The 17,695-nt window shown below is 44.4% G+C and overlaps 1 protein-coding gene across 2 annotated transcripts in view; it reads left to right on the top strand.

Moving 5' to 3' along the window:
- fndc3ba (fibronectin type III domain containing 3Ba) overlaps positions 1 to 17,695 on the top strand; it is a 352,878-nt gene that overhangs the window by 990 nt on the left and 334,193 nt on the right. The gene's annotated exons all lie outside the window — the stretch shown is intronic.

Raw genomic sequence — 17,695 nt, 5'->3', positions numbered from 1 at the left:
GGGTCAGGCAGCATCCATGGAGAGAAGCAAGCTACCGTATTGAAACTAGCAGACTCTCATCTGCTATCTTTGCTGTGTATTTGAGAAGGCAGATGGTGCCTTGACTTTCAAGCTGACTTGAATGACAGTATCTCTGACAGTGCAGAATGTCCCCGATGTTGCATTGGCAATGTCATCATGGATTATGTCTTCATGTCTGGAGAGGAATTTAGACCCAAACACTGACTCCATTAAAACAATCACAGGCCAAATACAGCATAGAGTTGGTTGTAGACTACAGCCTCCTCTGCACTGTCCCCATCACTCTGAGGACAGGTATAGCATTGAGCTCGATACAAGGTAAAACTTCCTCTATGCTGTCTGATCAAATATTCCAGGAATGATTCAACATTCCCTCTAACAGAGGAGAATTTCAGTCTGTGAATGAGGACTTTTGTATTTCTACAACCTAAAGAGCAATGAATGATACTCTGTGGCAGCACAGATCACAGGAAATAGTCAAGGTGATTCTTCCCATTCCAATCTGATCTTTTATCCAGCCTGTGAATAATGGGGAGATGATTTTTCCACCTTCTCTGTCAGGGTGGGGACCTGGTGAAGCAGAATTTCAGTCCTTTGCAGATCCCACCTTAACTTTCCTTTTCATCATTCATTGCTCAAAGCCAGAGCTGATCCATTGTGCTATGGTCTCCATCTTGGAGAGGGCAAGGAGGCAGTTCCTGAAGTCATCCCAGCTGGACCAGGGATTGAACCTTATGCTGTACGTATCAATCTCGTCCACACTATCCATGAAGTGGCAGCATGTGCTGTTACAGGTATTTGTGCAGGTTGAACCTATGGATAGTGATGGAGAGTCCCAGAGAAAATAGTGAATGTAACGTCCGTGCTTAATAAGGGGTGGGGGGCAAGCAGAAAAATGAAACTGTAACTAGTTAGCCTGACCTCAGTCATTGGTAAAATGTTAGAGTCCATGTTTCATCACTATACTCAGTAACATCACCAGTGAGCCTCTGGTGAAGCACTGGTGTTAGTGACCCGCTTTCTATTTATGTGTTTAGATTTCTTGGGTTGGTGATATCATTTCCTGTGATTATATCATTTCTTATGGTGATGTCACTTCCTATTCTTTTTCCTCAGAAGGTGGTAAATGAGGTAAAAGGGGAAGTCATGTCTGACAAATCTGTTAGAACTCCTTAAAGAGATAATGAGCAAGTGGACGTGATCTATTGGATTCAAGAAGGCCTTTGGCAAGGTGCCCATATAGGGAGGCTGCTAAATAAGATAAAAGCCCATGGTTGTGGTAGGATACTGACATGGATGGAACATTGTCTGACTGACAGAAGGCAGAGAGGAGGCATAAAAGGGTCTTTTACAGCATGGCAGCCGGTGATTAGTGGAGTTCCACAGGCTTCAGTGTTGGGACCACAACTATTCACATTATACATTAATGATCTGGATGAAAGAACTCAGGCCATTGTTGCTAAGTTTGCAGAAGGAACAAAGATAGGGTGGATGGAGGGACAGGTAGTGTTGAGGAAGTGGGGAAGCTGCAGAAGGACTTGGACAATCTAGGAGATTGAGAAATGAAGTGGCAGATGGAATGCAATGTGGGAAAGTGTGAAATTATGCACTTTGGTAGGAAGAATAGAGAAATTGACTATTTTCTAAATGAGGAAAGGCTTTACAAATCTGAAGCATAAAGTGACTTAGGAGTCCTAGTCCTCTTCAAGTTAACATGCAGGTGTACTTGGTAGTTAGGAGGGCAAATGCAATGTTAACATTTATTGCGAGTGGGCTAGAATACAAGAGCAGAGATGTATTACTGAGGCTGTATAAGGCTCTGGTCAGATTGCATTTAGAAAATTGTGAGCAGTGTTGTGCCCCATATCCAAGGAAGTATGCGTAGGTTCAGCGGACATTCACAAGGATGATCATGGGGATGAAGGGCTTATCGTATGAGGAGTGGTTGAGGACTCTGGGTCTGTACTCAGTGGAGTTTAGAAGGGTGAGGGGAAATCTGTTTGAAAATTATAGAATACTGAGAGTGAGAAGATATTTTCACTACTAGGAGAGGCTAAGACCCATGAACACAGCCTCAGAGTGAAGGGACAACACTTTCAAACTGAGCAGTGAATCATAGAATCCCCACAGTGTGGAAGCAGGCCATTTGACCCATTGAGTCCACACCAAACCTCCAAAGATCATCCCACTCAGACCCATCCATCTACTCTAACCATGTAACTTTGCATTTCCCATGGCTAATTCACCTAGCCTGTGTATCCTTGCACACTAGGGCCAATTTTAGCATGGTCAGTCCAACTAACCCGCACATCTTTGGACTGTGGAAGGAAACCGGAGCATTAGGAGGAAACCCACACAGACACGGGGAGGACGTGCAAACTCCACACAGAGAGTTGCTTGACGGTGGGATTGAACCCGGGTCCCTGGTGCTGAGAGGCAGCAGTGCCAACTACTGAGCCACCTTGCAGCCCACATGACGGGAAATTACTTTAGCTCGGGGGTGGATGTTATGTAGCATTGATTGCCGCAGAGGCATGTGGAGGCCATTTCATTGAGCGTATTTAAGACAGAGTTGTTCATTCGTGAGGGGAGCAAGGGTTACAGGGAGAAGGCAGGAGAATGGATTTGAGAAACATTTCGGCCATGATCAAATGGTGGAACTGACTTGATGACCCCCAATGGTCTAATTCTGCTCCTAAATTTTATGGTCTTCTGGTAGAAACTCTAACTTCTTTCCATCACTGAAAATTTTTGCAGTCATACCATCTGCCATTGACTTAAATTGGAAGGATTTTGGAAACTGATCTTCAGCCTGTTTCGCCACATTATGAATGCATCTTCCCCGGCCATTCAAGTTTTGGAGTGGGTCCTAGACAGGGACATTGCCCATCGCATCACCTCATTTACCTGATTTTCATTTCACCCCCTGCTCGCATTAAAATCTTCAAACGCCAAGAGTTTGATTTCTGCCAGATTACCACTGGTGATACTGCTGAGAGTTGTGCGCATGTATCTGAGGAAACCCTCCTGTAAATGTGGGGTGATGAGTTGAAGAATCTGTGACAGAGGCAGATATGCATAGAATTACTTGCGGAAAGGATGCAGCCAGAATGTCTTTTGACTTAGGCAAAGGTGAGGACTGCAGATGCTGGGAACCAGAGTTTAGGTCGGAGTGGTGCTGGAAAAGCACAGCAGGTCAGGCAGCATCCGAGGAGCAGGAAAATCGATGTTTTGGGAAAAAGCGCTTCATCAGGAATAGAGGCAGGAAGCCTCCAAGGTGAAGAGATAAATGGGGGGTTGGGGCTGGGGAGAAGGTAGCAAAGAGTACAATAGGTGAATGGGGGTGGGGATGGAGGTGATAGGTCAGAGGGGAGGGTGGGGGAAGGTAGCAAAAAGTACAATAGGTGAATGGGGGTGGGGATGGAGGTGATAGGTCAGAGGGGAGGGTGAAGCGGATAGATGGGAAGGGAGATTGGCAGGTAGGACAGGTCATGAGGACAGTGCTGAGCTGAAAGGTTGGAACTGTGGTGAGGTGGGGGAATGGGAAATGAGGAAACTGTTGAAGTCCACATTGATGCTCTGGGGTTGAAATGTTCCAAGGCAGAAGATGAGGCGTTTTTCCTCCAGGTGTTGGATGGTGAGGGAACGGCAGTGAAGGAGGCCCAGGACCTCCATGTCCTCGGCACAGTGGGAGGGGGAGTTGAAATGTTGGGCCACGGGGTGGTGGGGTTGGTTGGTGCAGGTGTCCTGGAGATGTTCCCTGAAGCGCGCTGTGAGGAGGCATCCAGTCTCCCCAATGTAGAGGAGACTGCATCGGGAGCAACTGATACAATAAATGATATTGGTGGATGTGCAGGTGAAAGTTTGATGGATGTGGAAGGCTCCTTTGGGGCCTTGGATGGAGGTGAGGGTGCAGGTGTGGGCGCAGGTTTTGCAATTCCTGCGGTGGCAGGGGAAGGTGCCAGGATGGGAGGGTGGGAGTGGACCTGACCAGGTAGTCACAGAGGGAATGGTCTTTGCAGAAAGCGGAAAGGGGTGGGGAGTGAAATATATCCCTGGTGGTGGGGTCCGTTTGGAGGTGGCAGAAATGTCGGCGGATGATATGGTTAATGCGAAGGTTGGTAGGGTGGAAAGTAAGGACCGGGGGTGGTTCTGTCCTTGTTACAGTTGGAGAGGTGGGGTTTGAGGGCGGAGGTGCGGGATGTGGATGAGATGCATTGGAGGGCAACTTCAACCACATGAGAAGGGAAATTGCGATCTCTAAAGAAGGAGGCCACCTGGTGTGTCCTGTGGTGGAACTGGTCCCCCTGGGAGCAGATACAGGAGAGGTGGAGGAATTGGGAATACGGGATGGCATTTTTGCAGGAGGTGGGGTGGGAAGAGGTGTAATCCAGGTAGCTGTGGGAGTCAGTGGGTTTGTAAAAAATGTCAGTGTCAAGTCGGTCTCTGACTTACCCTGGAGGAAATATATAAACTATCGTTTTCTTGCCCAACATGGGTTAACAATTCAAATTACATGTAATATGAGAAGCGGCTATTTTTATTTTCAGAGGTTTGAGCTTTTCGAAATAATGCCAGTAACTCATATAACATTCATAAACCAATTTTGCATCTTTCATTCATTCTTTGCAAAGTCCCCTAGGTTTATCAGTGTTCAACATAAATACAGGCAATAAATCAGTATCTTTACTCAGCCTCCAGCAGGCTGCTCTCCTAGTGCAGTCCCTGTGACTGGTTTCTGAGTGTAAATCAACAAGAGACCATCAATTCTTGCCACCATGTAGAATTCATTATAAAGAGGGGGGTTGTTTCTGTCGAAATAACTCTGGACTTTTGGGTTTCATCAGCTGTTGGTTTGTTTGGCTTTCTTCCTCATGCTTCTGAGGGGGAGCAGACAGTACCTTACAAAACTTGCTTGCAGCCTCAGGAAAAAACTGGAATTAACGCTTTACCTTTTTGTTTTGATCTTTTATCCAAACAAATCAAATTTAATTTGGCTGGTTCTAATAATAGTTTCCCTGATGCCTATCTGTTGCACTTTGATCACCAGATTAGAAGTGAACCAACAGCAAGTGCTGGCGTGCTCTGCAAATGGCTCGTTCTGTGGTCACTTTTAATAAATTGTTTGCAAACGGGAATAGCATAAACTGATGGATTTCGGTCTCTATGAAGTTAGGAGGCTGGAGACCTTCGTGATTCTGCAGAGTGGGGCATTCCTTTGTTTGAGACAGTCCTTACCCGGTGACTGCTATAGGATATTTGATTTAATAATTTCTTGCAAATGTTGCAGCTTTTAATGTCAATATAAACCAAGTTACGTACATCATTTCTGGCAGTAAGTCCTTACCTTTTTCAAAGACTTATGGTGTCAGTTGCAAAACTATTTTAATTGAACTATTTATTTGATTTGGCTGCTGTGATATGTTACCCATTTGTGGATTCGTGTTTGTTTGTTATAAAGGTTTACCAGTACAGGATGAGGCCACTCTGCCCATTCTGTGTGTACTAGTACTTTGCTGGATGAATGTGAAACTAATTCAGTTCCCTCACTCTTTCTCACAGCGCTGTATTAATCCTAAACCAATCCCACTGCCATGATCTCTCCCGATAGCCCTGTATTAATCCCCAAACTGATTCCCCCTGCCCCGTGCTTTGCCTGTAACCACGTATCAATCTCAAAATAATGCCATTGCCCCATACTCTCCCCATTGCCTGTGTCATCTTTTGTTTCTAATACTCATCTCATTTTCTCTGAAACAATGTAATAATATCTGCCTCAGCAAATCTCGAAGTAGTCTGTGCTCCAAAACCCCTTGTCCAAATCTGACCCATCATTCTTATGCAAACACTTTCAAGTTGGGTGGCACGGTGGCTCAGTGGTTAGCACTGCTGCCTCTCAGCACCAGGGATCTGGGTTCAATTCCCACCTTAGGTGACTGTCTGTGTGGAGTTTGCACATTCTCCCCGTGTCTGTGTGGGTTTCCTCCGGGTGCTCTGCTTTCCTCCCACAATCCAGAGATGTGCAGGCCAGCTGAATTGGCTATGCTAAATTGCTCATAGTGTTAGGTGCATTAGTCAGGGGGGAATGGTCTGGGTGGGTTACTCTTCGGAGGGTTGGTGTGGATTTGTTGGGCCGAAGGGCCTATTTCAGTACTGTAAATAATCTAATCCTGTGGGGATCTTGTCATTGACTTATCAGCCAGAGAGTCTGCACTTTGAACTGAATCTTAGTAATTCCGTTCATGGTTTTAAAAAAAAAACTCCAATATCTCTCCTCCTGACCTCCTTTGGTGCTGCGGCAATAGCCCTAGTATCTCACCTCTCCTCATAACCATTAAGTTCCAATCTTGCTTTCCTCCACTGAATCCACTCTGAATGGTTTGAATATCAATTTTATGATTGAGATGTCCAAAATGGCACAACATGCTCAAATTGTAATCTCACCAAAACATCATCATTTCATACGTAACTCTTGTATTTGATGATACTGTCTATAAAACACATAATCCTATTTGCTTCTTCATTATCCACCTGTCCCTCCAGGAAATTGTCGATGAGAATTCATCCAACATCTTTCCAAGGCATTTATACTCTTAAATCCTTTCCTTCATTACCACTTCTTCCCCAGGTTATTTCAGCTCAGAAATACACTTGTCAAATAATGTGATCTTCTGGAATGGTGGAGGAAGCATGAGGGGCTGAATGGCCTACTCCTTCCAATTCATATGTTTAGATGTTAGGTTAACATTGAACGCACACTGAAATTTACCTTACCATCAACGATTCAGATTTAAATTTCACTCCATCAGAACATCATTCCTTTTTGTTTCATGTTTTAAACCATAGAAACATAGAAAATAGGAGCTGGAGTAGGCCATTCAGCCCTTCGAGCCTGCTCCACCATTCAACATAATCACGTCTGATCATTTAACCCTGTACCCTCGGGCAACATCCAGGCAAACCTCTTTTGCATCTATACTGTGGTGACCAGAACTGCACACAGTAGATTGGATTAGATGAGATGAGATTACTTACAGTGTGGAAACAGGCCCTTCGGCCCAACAAGTCCACACCGACCCTCCGAAGAGCAACTCACCCAGACCCCTTCCCCTCTTCACCCAACACTACGGGCAATTTAGAACGGCCAATTCACCTTATCTGCACATCTTTGGACTCCAAACTAAAGTAAATTGTTGTAACTAAAGTGACGTCTTATACAGTCTGATAAAGTCTGATTCACGGGAATGGTTCCTGAGATGAGGGACTACGGAGATTGTTTGGTGAAGTTGATGGCGGGTTGCTTAGAGAAGGTTAAGAGGAGATTTGGTTGAGGTGTTCAAAACCACAAGCGATTTGGACCGATAGGGAGAAATTGATCTTATTGGTGAAAGGGTCAAAAATCAGAGCACAGGGATTTAAGATAGTTGGCATAAGCAGAGAAGGCGACATTGTGGAAAAAATGTTTTAATGTGATTAGGATCTGGAATGCGCTGCTTGCAAGTGCAGTAGAGGCAGAGCCAATCAAGGCATCAAAGGAGGAATTGAATAAGCACCTGAAGGGAGGAAATTAGCAATGCTACAAATAAAGAACTTTGTGAGAGATAAACTTAATTACTGTTGCAATGGATTGACATGAACTAAAGGATCTCAATGACCGCCTTCCAAGCTCTAAGCATTCTAAAATTCTGTGGGTAAGGATTCATCATTGAAAATTTGCAGAGTTGTTTATAATTTAGTGGATTGAGAATTACTCATAATTATGAAGTTGAAGTTTATTCAGCAGGGTAAATGTTAATCACTAACTGAATGGGAGTGTGGTTTAATTAGCAGGGTAAGAATTATTGATTGTATTGTTGAAAAGAGAGCCATAATGTTAAAGATTTTTATTTTGCACTCATCAAGACAGATGCAAGTATGTCAAATTCCAAGGGAAATAATAATTTATATGCATGAGTAACAGATTGCTGATCTGTTGGTAAGTGGATCCTTATTAGCTGAGGTATTGCCACGGAAAATGCACAGGGAGCATTTACCATAAACTTTTATCTTAATTGAAAAGTTGCAATGTGTGGACAAATTCCTCCTCTCTGTTGTTCATATAGTATAAATTGTTGTTCCCTTTGAAATTTAGTATACTTGCATCTGTTCCAATGAATGCAGAATGAAAATATTCAACAGGATACTTTTTATTCAGTAATACTCATGTTCTGTGCCATCAAGTGACTGTCCTTATCTGTACAGAGTTGCAGTTTATTCAGCAAGGTAAAGCTGTGTCCTGTGTAACTATATGAGGATGGTGTTTCACAGAAGGATAAGGATTGCTCACTGAAAATATATAGAATCAGTGTAATATTCAGCATTATACAGGTTAAGGGCATAATGTGTCAGATTTTAGATTTGCAATTATGATATCAGTCACCAGGGTGACATTCCAGGATTGAATGGCCAGAATCACTGATTGGAGGGATTTCTCCCAACCCTGTGCTATAGTTAGGAGTTCACTGCTCCATTACCTTGCCATAAATTCCCCAAAAGCACCATGTTAATCCTCCTTAGATAGCACAGCCAAAATACTGACCTCTACCACCTAGAAGGACAACAGCAGTAGATATCTGGGAAGAGCACCACCAAGTTCTCTCCAAGCCACTCATCATCCTGACTTGGCAATATATCACCAGTTCTTCAGCATCACTGGTTCAAAATCCCGGAACTCCCTTCTTAACCACTTTGTGGGGTATCTATAGCCCAAGGACTGCAGCCATTAATAAAGATAGCTGAGTATCACCTTTTCAAGGACAATTTAAGGAAGGTCAATCAATGCTGAACTTGAGACTCATACTTATATTCCTAGGACATACCAGTGTGATGTACTATCAACATCCTGGGGTTACCATTGACCAGAAACTGACTTGGGGACTCTTCATATAATTGGTGTGTCTGTAAGAGCTGACCACAGGCTCAGAGTCTTGCAGAGAGCAACTTACCTCCAGACTCCCCAAAGTCTGTCCAAAAGGCACAAGTCAGAAGTGTGACAAGTTCATGTCCGACAACACTCAAGTAGTTCAACGCCAACTGGCACAAAGTAACTCGCTTGACTGATACCTCGTCTATCACTTTAATTATTCACTCCATCCACTATTGATGCCTAATGACAGCAGTGTGTGCCACCTACAAGATGGACTGAAAAATCACCAAGGCTCCTTTGACAGCACCTTCCAAAACTATGAACCGCTATCATCGAGAAAGATGAGCAGCAGATAAATAAGAACACCTCTCTCTGTATGTTTCCCCTCCAAGCCACTCACCATCCAGACTTGGAAATATGTCACCATTCCGTCAGTGTTGTCAGTCAAAATCTTGGAGCTTCCACCCCAATGGCATTGTGGGTAGACTACAATAAACGAACTGCAGCAGTTCAAGAAGACAACTCATCTCCACCTTCTCAAGGGCAACCAGGGAGAGGCAATGAATGTTGACCCAGCCAGTAACAATTCATCCCTCCAATAAATAAGACAAAATATTCAAGTCCCATGAATTAATAAAAAAGTGTTTTCCTTGCCTGATGTAAGAACACTGTCTCTAGCACAGTCTGCCTTGCCCTGCATTCTCACCTTTCACCGTCACACTTATAGTGTTAGGTGCATTAGTCAGAGGGAAATGGATCTGGATGGGTTACTCTTCGGAAGGTTGGTGTGGTCTTGTTGGGCTGAAGGGCCTGTTTCCACACTGTAAGGGAATCTAAACATGACCCAGAGCTGAGGCTAGTCATCATCAGACTGGACTTCCCCTGACAATTGACTGAACTCAGAGTTTTGGATGTTTCTCTCAATTAAAGAGACATTGCTTTAATTGTGGCCAAGTCAGTGGTGTACTGTGAAGGGGATGTAACAATTCCCCACAAAGTTCAGTTGAATTATAACTTGTTCAATCATGAATGTTTCTGGCTAGATCAACATTTATTGCCCATTGCTAATTTGCTGCAGATCTGCTGCCTTTGTCTTTCTAGATGGTTGAGATTGTGGTTTGGAAGGCACTATCACAGGAGAGTTGCTGCAGTGCATCTTGTAGACAGTACACACTGCTGCTACTATTGAGTATCAATGGTGAAGGCAGTGAATGTTTGTGAATATGGTGCAAATCAAGCAGAATGCTTTGTCCTGGATGGCGTCAGGCGTCTTGAGTGCTGTTGGAGCTGAACTCATCCAGGCAAGTGCAGAGAATCAAAACACTCTCCTATATTTAGTCTTGCAGATAGCAGCAGGCTTTGGGTAATGGGGGTGGGGAGATGTTGGAACAGCGTTTCTTGCCACAGGAATCCTAGCCACCTACCTGCTGTTATAGCCACAATAGTTATGAGGCTGGTTCTGTTCAGTTTTAAGTCAATGATAATCCCAAACATCTAGATGTGTAAAATAAGTAATGCACAGTATTAATCTGGGCAGGACAGTCAGTATATAATTTCAGGTGATATTACTGGCGGGCATAGGTTTAATTGTGTATAACTCTGTGTTATAGCATTGGTGAGGGCCAGGCCTGTCACAATATGACACTGGGATACAACACTGGTGGGGACAGGTCTGTCACTGTATAACACTGGGGTATAGTATTGGTGGGGACAGATCTGTCACTGTGTAACACTGGGGTATAGAATTGGTGGGGACAGGTCTGTCACTGTATAACACTGGGTACAGTACTGGTGGGGACAGGTCTGTCACTGTATAACACCGGGACCCAGTCCTGATGGGGACAGGTCTGTCACTGTGTAACACTGGCGTACAGTACTGGTGGGGACAGGTCTGTCACTGTGTAACACCGGGACCCAGTCCTGATGGGGACAGGTCTGTCACTGTACAACACTGGGTACAGTCCTGGTGGGGACAGGTCTGTCACTGTATAACACTGGGACCCAGTCCTGGTGGGGACAGGTCTGTCACTGTATAACACTGGGACCCAGTCCTGGTGGGGACAGGTCTGTCACTGTATAACACTGGGACCCCAGTCCTGGTGGGGACAGGTCTGTCACTGTGTAACACTGGGGTACAGTACTGGTGGGGACAGGTCTGTCACTGTGTAACACTGGGGTACAGTACTGGTGGGGACAGGTCTGTCACTGTGTAACACTGGGGTACAGTACTGGTGGGGACAAGTCTGTCACTGTGTAGCTGGCTCCTCTGTATTACTTCCATGGGCTAATGATTTGGTTTCACTCCTTGGTGAGAGTTGAAAATAATTTTTCTCTGTTTCTCACTGCGCTGTCATCTCTGACCCCATCTGTATCCTTCAGTCCCATGTCTTCCACTTGCCCTCCCTCTAAAAAATGAGTGGAGATTTAAATGTGAACTGGATCCATCAGTGGTTTTCAGTTGAGCTCCTTAAGGCACTCATGGCTGTGAGCTCTGAAGGCCGGGCTTTGAGATGTTTAAAGCCATTACCTTGCCCACCTCTGAGCACAAAGCACCCTCTGTGTCCAAGATGTGATCTTTGGTAGGGCTACTGGAATCAACTGCAAAGTCCTGTTGCTTCTCCTTCCCCTGCTCAAGCAATGGACATTGCCATCTGAGCAGTCAGCCATCCTCGGGGAAGGGGAAGAAAGGATTTGCATTTACCTGTATATGGAACCTTCCTCCAACTCCAGACACCCCGTACAGACAATGATATGTATTTGACCTGTTACAATGCTTAAACAGTGGCATGGACTGCTTGGGTCAAATGGCCTGGTTCTGTGCTTTAAAGTGTGTGTCACTGAGACAATCCAGCAGCCAATATACATATAGCAGTCTCCAACAATCTGCTACCATGATCGAGCTGGATTGACAGGCACAATTGCCTACTCCTACTCCCACTTCCTATGTTCCCACCTGTCTTAGAAGTGTTGTTTAGATATTGGCCTCAGTCCATTGGGGAAAAGAGTTTCCCAGCTCCCCATATATATAATTGCATGGGGTCTGTATTACATCCACAGCAGAGACAGGCTCACATTTTATGCTTTCCCTTAAGGAGGTACTTGCAACAGTGTAGCATTCACTCAGTACTGGGGCAGCATAAGGGAATGAAGCAACAGTCCTGGACTGTTGGGGTTTAAGTCTTGGTTGTGAACCCACAACCGTTACACTTGAAGGATGAGCGTGCAACACACTGAACCACTTTACGGGCTTTCCTTCTGCTCCCATTGAGAGTCAGTAAGTCAGGCCAGATGGAGCCTGAGGTCTGTCTGCAATGTGCAGGTCAGCTAGTCAATGTTCTAACCAGCTGAGCCACGCAGACAGCACAGATCTTTGGTGGAGTGCTTTTTATTGCAGGAAGCACGTGATAGAATCTTTCAGCCAAGCCTGAAAAAAGAAATCCTCCTTGATCCTGACAGAGTCAGGAGACTGTGTCTTCTGGATTCCCAAAAAACTTCATCCAACTTCTGATCGTTCGAGGTTTGCTTTTGAAGTTGAGCACTGATTGCAAGCAACAGGCAGCCTGTTCCACATGAAAAAACCCCACTGAGTGATGTCGGAGAGTGGTTACTTACAGCTGGCGTGCTGCATTCTGGTGAGAACATCACTGAAGAATGCCCACAGAAATATCTCTCCATTTCAGACAGATTGCCATCAGAAAACAGTGGCTATCGGACATTGTACTGAATCATAGAATCCCAACAGTGTTGGGGCAGACCATTCAGCCCATCAAGTCCACACCAACTTGTCACCTTGCATTTTCCCATGGCTAATCCACCTAACCTGCACATCTTTGGACTGTGGGAAGAAACTGGAGCAACTGGCAGAAACAGGGAGAATGTGCAAAACCCACACAAGACTGGGATCGAACCTAGCACTCTGGGGTGGCAGTGCTGACCAGTCAGCCATTGTGCCACCCACTGAAGCCCTCTTAAATTGCTTAGAATTTCAAAAAGCTTTCAATGTTATAAAAAGACCTCTCTTCCTCCTGCTCTTTGCCATTCCTTTCTTTTCTCCCCCCCATTTTTCTACTGTATCTCTCTCCTCCCCTCTCTCTCAAGTCCTCTCCCTCCATCCCCTCACCTCTCCCCTTTCCTTTTCCTCTTCCTCTCCCCGTCTCTCTCTCTCTCTCTCTTTCTTTCCTCTCCATCTCCACTGCTGTCTCTTTCCCCTCCACCTCCTTCTTCCCTCTCCCTTTCTCTCTCCTTCTGCCTCCCACCCTCTCACTCCAACCTCTGTCTCTTACCCTCCTCTCTCCCTGTCTGACATTACAAGGATTAAGAGGATGTATTTTTCGCCCAAAGGATACTAGCGATCTGAAATGCACTGCCTGACAGGTTAGCAGAGGCAGGAACCCTCAGCTATTTAAAAAGGCATCTGAAGTTATCCTGGGAAGGGACCATAGAAGCAGGAATAGGTCATTCAGCCCCTTGTGCCTGTACCTCCACTCTGGATCATTGCAGTTTATGTAGCTCATTGTGCAGGACAATGACAATCTTGGTATCACATGTTGTCATTGGTAACTGGAAATATGTCAATCTCTGCCTTGAACTCACTCAATGACTGAGATTTCACTGCCTTTGGGGGAGAGACCAAGTGCTGGAAATAGGATTAGGCTGGGTGGTGCATTTTCCAGCCAGTGCAGACATGCTAGGCAAGGTAGCCTGCTTTGTTGTAAGTGTTTCTACATTTTCCAAGTGGTTGAATTATCTGGAGAGGAACAATGTGCAGGGATGTGGGGAGTTCAGTTTAAACCACAGCTATTGATCTCTCTCTCTAATGAACGAGCAGCCCTCTGGTCCAGTAGGACGATGACAACTTTACCTTTTGTTCCGATATGGTCCTTCCATTACAATGTCCCTCGGGGGCTGTTTCCATTAATTTTATTGAATGTGATCATCTGAAATAGTAGACAGACACAGCAGGGTTGATTGTGTGGTGTGACGACAACATGTCGGAATCTGTGGAATGTATTGCAGCCCTTGCTAGCCATACCTGAGCTAAGGATCTGCAGCTTGAGCAGTTTCACTTCAGAGTACTGAGCTGGAGGCTGAGTTGGAAAGACTGAGGAGAAGCAGGGAGGGAGGGAGTTACCTGGACATTTTGTTTGAGAAGGCAGACATCTCATGATCCAACCCCATCCCGACAGCATCTTCAAACTGTAAACTTGGTTAGTGCTCACATTTTTAACACTCTAATATTTCAAAGGTACTTCATTGACGATAAAGCACTCTCTAGGCTGCCCTAAGTGTTGCTGAACAAAGAGACCTTGGAGTGCAGGTTCATAGTTCCTTGAAAGTGGAGTCGCAGGTAGATAAGATAGTGAAGAAGGCGTTTGGTATGCTTTCCTTTATTGGTCAGAGTATTGAGTACAGGAGTTGAGACGTCATGTTGCTGCTGTACAGGACATTGGTTAGACCAGTTCTGGAATACTGTGTTCAATTCTGGTCTCCTTCCTATCGGAAAGATGTTGTGAAACTTGAAAGGGTGCAGAAAAGTTTTACAAGGATGCTACCAGAGTTGAAAGGTTTGAGCTATAGGGAGAGGCTAAATAGTCTGGGGCTGTTTTCCCTGGAGTGTCAGAGGCTGAGGGGTAACCTTATCGAGGATTATAAAATCCTGAGGGGCATGGATAGGGTAAATAGACAAAGTCTTTTCCCTGGAGTAGAGGAGTCCAAAACTAGAGGGTATAGGTTTAAGTTGAGAGGGAAAAGATTTAAAAGGGACCTAAGGGGTGACTTTTTCACACAGAGGGTGGTGCGAGTATGGAAGCAGCTGCCAGAGGAAGTGGTGGAGGATGGTATAGTTACAACATTAAAAAGGAATCTGGGTGGGTATATGAATAGGAAGGGTTTAGAGGGATATGGGCCAAGTGTTGGCAAATGGATCTACATTTATTTAGGCTATCTGGTCGGCATGGACAAGTTAGACCCATCTGTTTCCGTGCTGTACATCTCTATGATTCTATGCTGTTATGAAAGACACAACACGAATGCAGCATTTTCTCTTCTCTGGCTGCGAGTCAAGATTATCAAAATGCTGTGGGGGATTGGATTGACCTCCTTGGTTTCCCTCAGCTTTCACACAGTACTATCCTACATCTTGCACATTTCTCATGTGACAAGTCAGTTTGATGCAACCTGCAGAGTGCCTTCCAGCATTTAAGCCAAATTTCTGCCCCGAGTTGCTGTTTAAGTGCATTTTCTTTCTAGTATAATGATTGCAGTGGAATTTTAAATCTTTGAGAATATCGTTTAACGCAGATCAGGAAGTTTCAACATTTGCTTGAATCAGCTTTGGCCTTTGGCGAGGGACTTGAAATTACTTCACCCCAGGCTTGAGCCTGCTCAACGTGGACATCACCTTTCACCTTCCGTTTCCTGCTCTCTCTCCATTACTGAGTGATGCAGAAATATTCATGCTGCATAAACACAATGCTGCCACTCCTTTTTAAAAGGTAGAATTTGTGTGCCTTAGGGAGATTTCTTTTCACCTTGTAATGAGTTTTTCTGAATTCAGAGCAGAGTTCCAAAATTTAGCAATTCCTGTTTACTAACAAAGGGGCTTAGATCCTGGAAGCCTAAGGGCAGATATGGAACTTTGCCCAATTAATACATATGATTTGGCTTTTTTTAAAATAAGTGACGCATTTTCCTGATTTTCTTTTGCTCTCTCATTTGTTTCCCCTCCTCTTCCCTGAAAGTTTATTTCTGGATTCCGGTTCCACAACATACATGTCACTCCTTTTATCTTCAGCTAAGTGTCCGTGAGTGTGGTATTATTTGTTGGGGTAAAAACAGAAAGTGCTGGAGAAACTCAGCATACCTGGCAGCATCTTTGGCGAAAGAGAGAGAAACCGAGTTTACACTTTGAGTCCAGCTCTGCAAAGAGAGGTTTTGGAGTTGAAATGTTAACTCTGTTTTTCTCTCCACAAATACCAGATCTGCTAAGTTTCTCCAGCACTTTACAAGTGCAAAATAGGAACAGAAGTAAACCACTTGGCTCCTTGTGACGGCATTGCCATTCAATAAGGTCACCGCCAAGCAGTTTGTATTTCCAAACTCCATCTCCTAAATCCATGTTCGGTGACTCCCCATCTTCACGGTATTCTGAGAGAGAGCTGCAAAGTCACACAGATCTTTAAGACAATTATACTCATCTCCCAGTCCTGAAAGGGTGACCTCTAATTTTAAACAGTGCCCCATAGTTGAGAACTGACCCTGAAGAGGTAACATCCTTTCCACACCCACCTTATCAAGACCATTCAAGATTGTATACACTTCAGTCAATGCACCCCTCATTGTCCTAAACTCCATTGGAAACAACATCAGTCTGTCCAATCAATCCTCATAAATTAACCACTCATTCCAGCTATCAATGTTGTAAACCTCTTCTGAATTGCCCCCAATGCATTTATCTCCTTCCCTCTATAGACCAAAAATGAAGACTTTGGTTTTCAGATCTTCAGCATTGGCTGTGTTTTGATTTTATTTGAGGGTTGGGGATTAGGACATTTCATTGGTGTGGAACACTGGGTAGTACACTTGCTGCTGACTCAGTAGGTTGTAGTTTCAGGTACCATCTTCCGGGAGATTAGCCATTAACTAATACCAGCATCCCCAGTGTGGTACTGAGGGAACACTACTGAGAGAGCCACTACGCTAACTAAACCTTAATAACTTTCAAAGTCTTAGCTCAAAAGAGGAGGCTTATGAAAACAATGCCAAAACATTGTGGAAAGGCTGAGAATTGGAAGAAGTTTGGGCTTCAGCAAAGAAGGGGCAAGAGGCTGAGAAAGAGAGAGGGGATGGGGAATAGAATAGGAATCTAAAACAGCAAGAATATAAAGATGAATTCTAAAAGCTTTTATCGCAATGTTTTTTAAAAAAAGAAGAGATCAGCAAAGGCGAGTGTGTGTGCATTACCAACAGAGTCAGAGGAGTTTTATCGGAAATAGAGCAATGGCAGAGAGTTAAGTAAGCACTTTGTCTTGTCAGAGGAAGGCACAAGTACAAAAACAAAAATTGCTGGCAGCATCTGTGGAGAGACATCAGAGTTTTGGATCGAATGACCTTTCTTCAGAACTCAGACACAAGTACTCTCCCTGAAATAATTAAGAACTAAGGGTTTAGTGAGAGTGTAGAATTGAAAGAAGTTAGTAAAAAAAAGTGCCTTGGAGAAGTGTTGAAAGAGGTAGCTCCAGAAAAAATGCTTACATTAGTGGTCTTTCAGCATTCTTATTGATTCTGCATTAGTGTCTATAGGGTTGGCACGGTGGCTTAGTGGTTAGCACTGCTGCCTCACAGCACTATAGACGCAGGTTCAATTCCTGCCTTGGGTGAGTGTCCTTATGGAGCTTGCACATTCTCCCTGTGTCTGTGTGGGTTCCCTCTGGCTTCCTCCCACAGTCCAAAGATGTGCAGGTTAAGTGAATTGGCCATGCTAAATTGCCCATAATGTACATTATTAGTTAGGAGTAAATATAGGGTAGGAGAATGGGCCTGGGTGGGTTATTCTTTGGAGGGTTAGTGTTGACTTGTTGGGTTGAAGGGTCTGCTTCCACACCATAGGGATTCTAATTCTAAATTGGAAGGTTGTGAATTGAACCCTCAGGAGGGGAAGTGAGGAGCTATATTCCTGTTGTTCTCATGTCAGTCATCAGGAAAATATTAGTATCAATTTTAAAGGATGTGATTACTGGGTATTCGGAAAATAACTGATTGGACAAAGTC

This window comes from Chiloscyllium plagiosum, unplaced genomic scaffold (assembly GCF_037043375.1).
Source record: "Chiloscyllium plagiosum isolate Xiang-an unplaced genomic scaffold, Cpla_swu_hap1 HiC_scaffold_13, whole genome shotgun sequence".
Taxonomy (NCBI): Eukaryota; Metazoa; Chordata; class Chondrichthyes; order Orectolobiformes; family Hemiscylliidae; genus Chiloscyllium; species Chiloscyllium plagiosum.
Note: the sequence above shows the minus strand (reverse complement) of the source record. Positions and strands in the feature narration are given on the sequence as shown.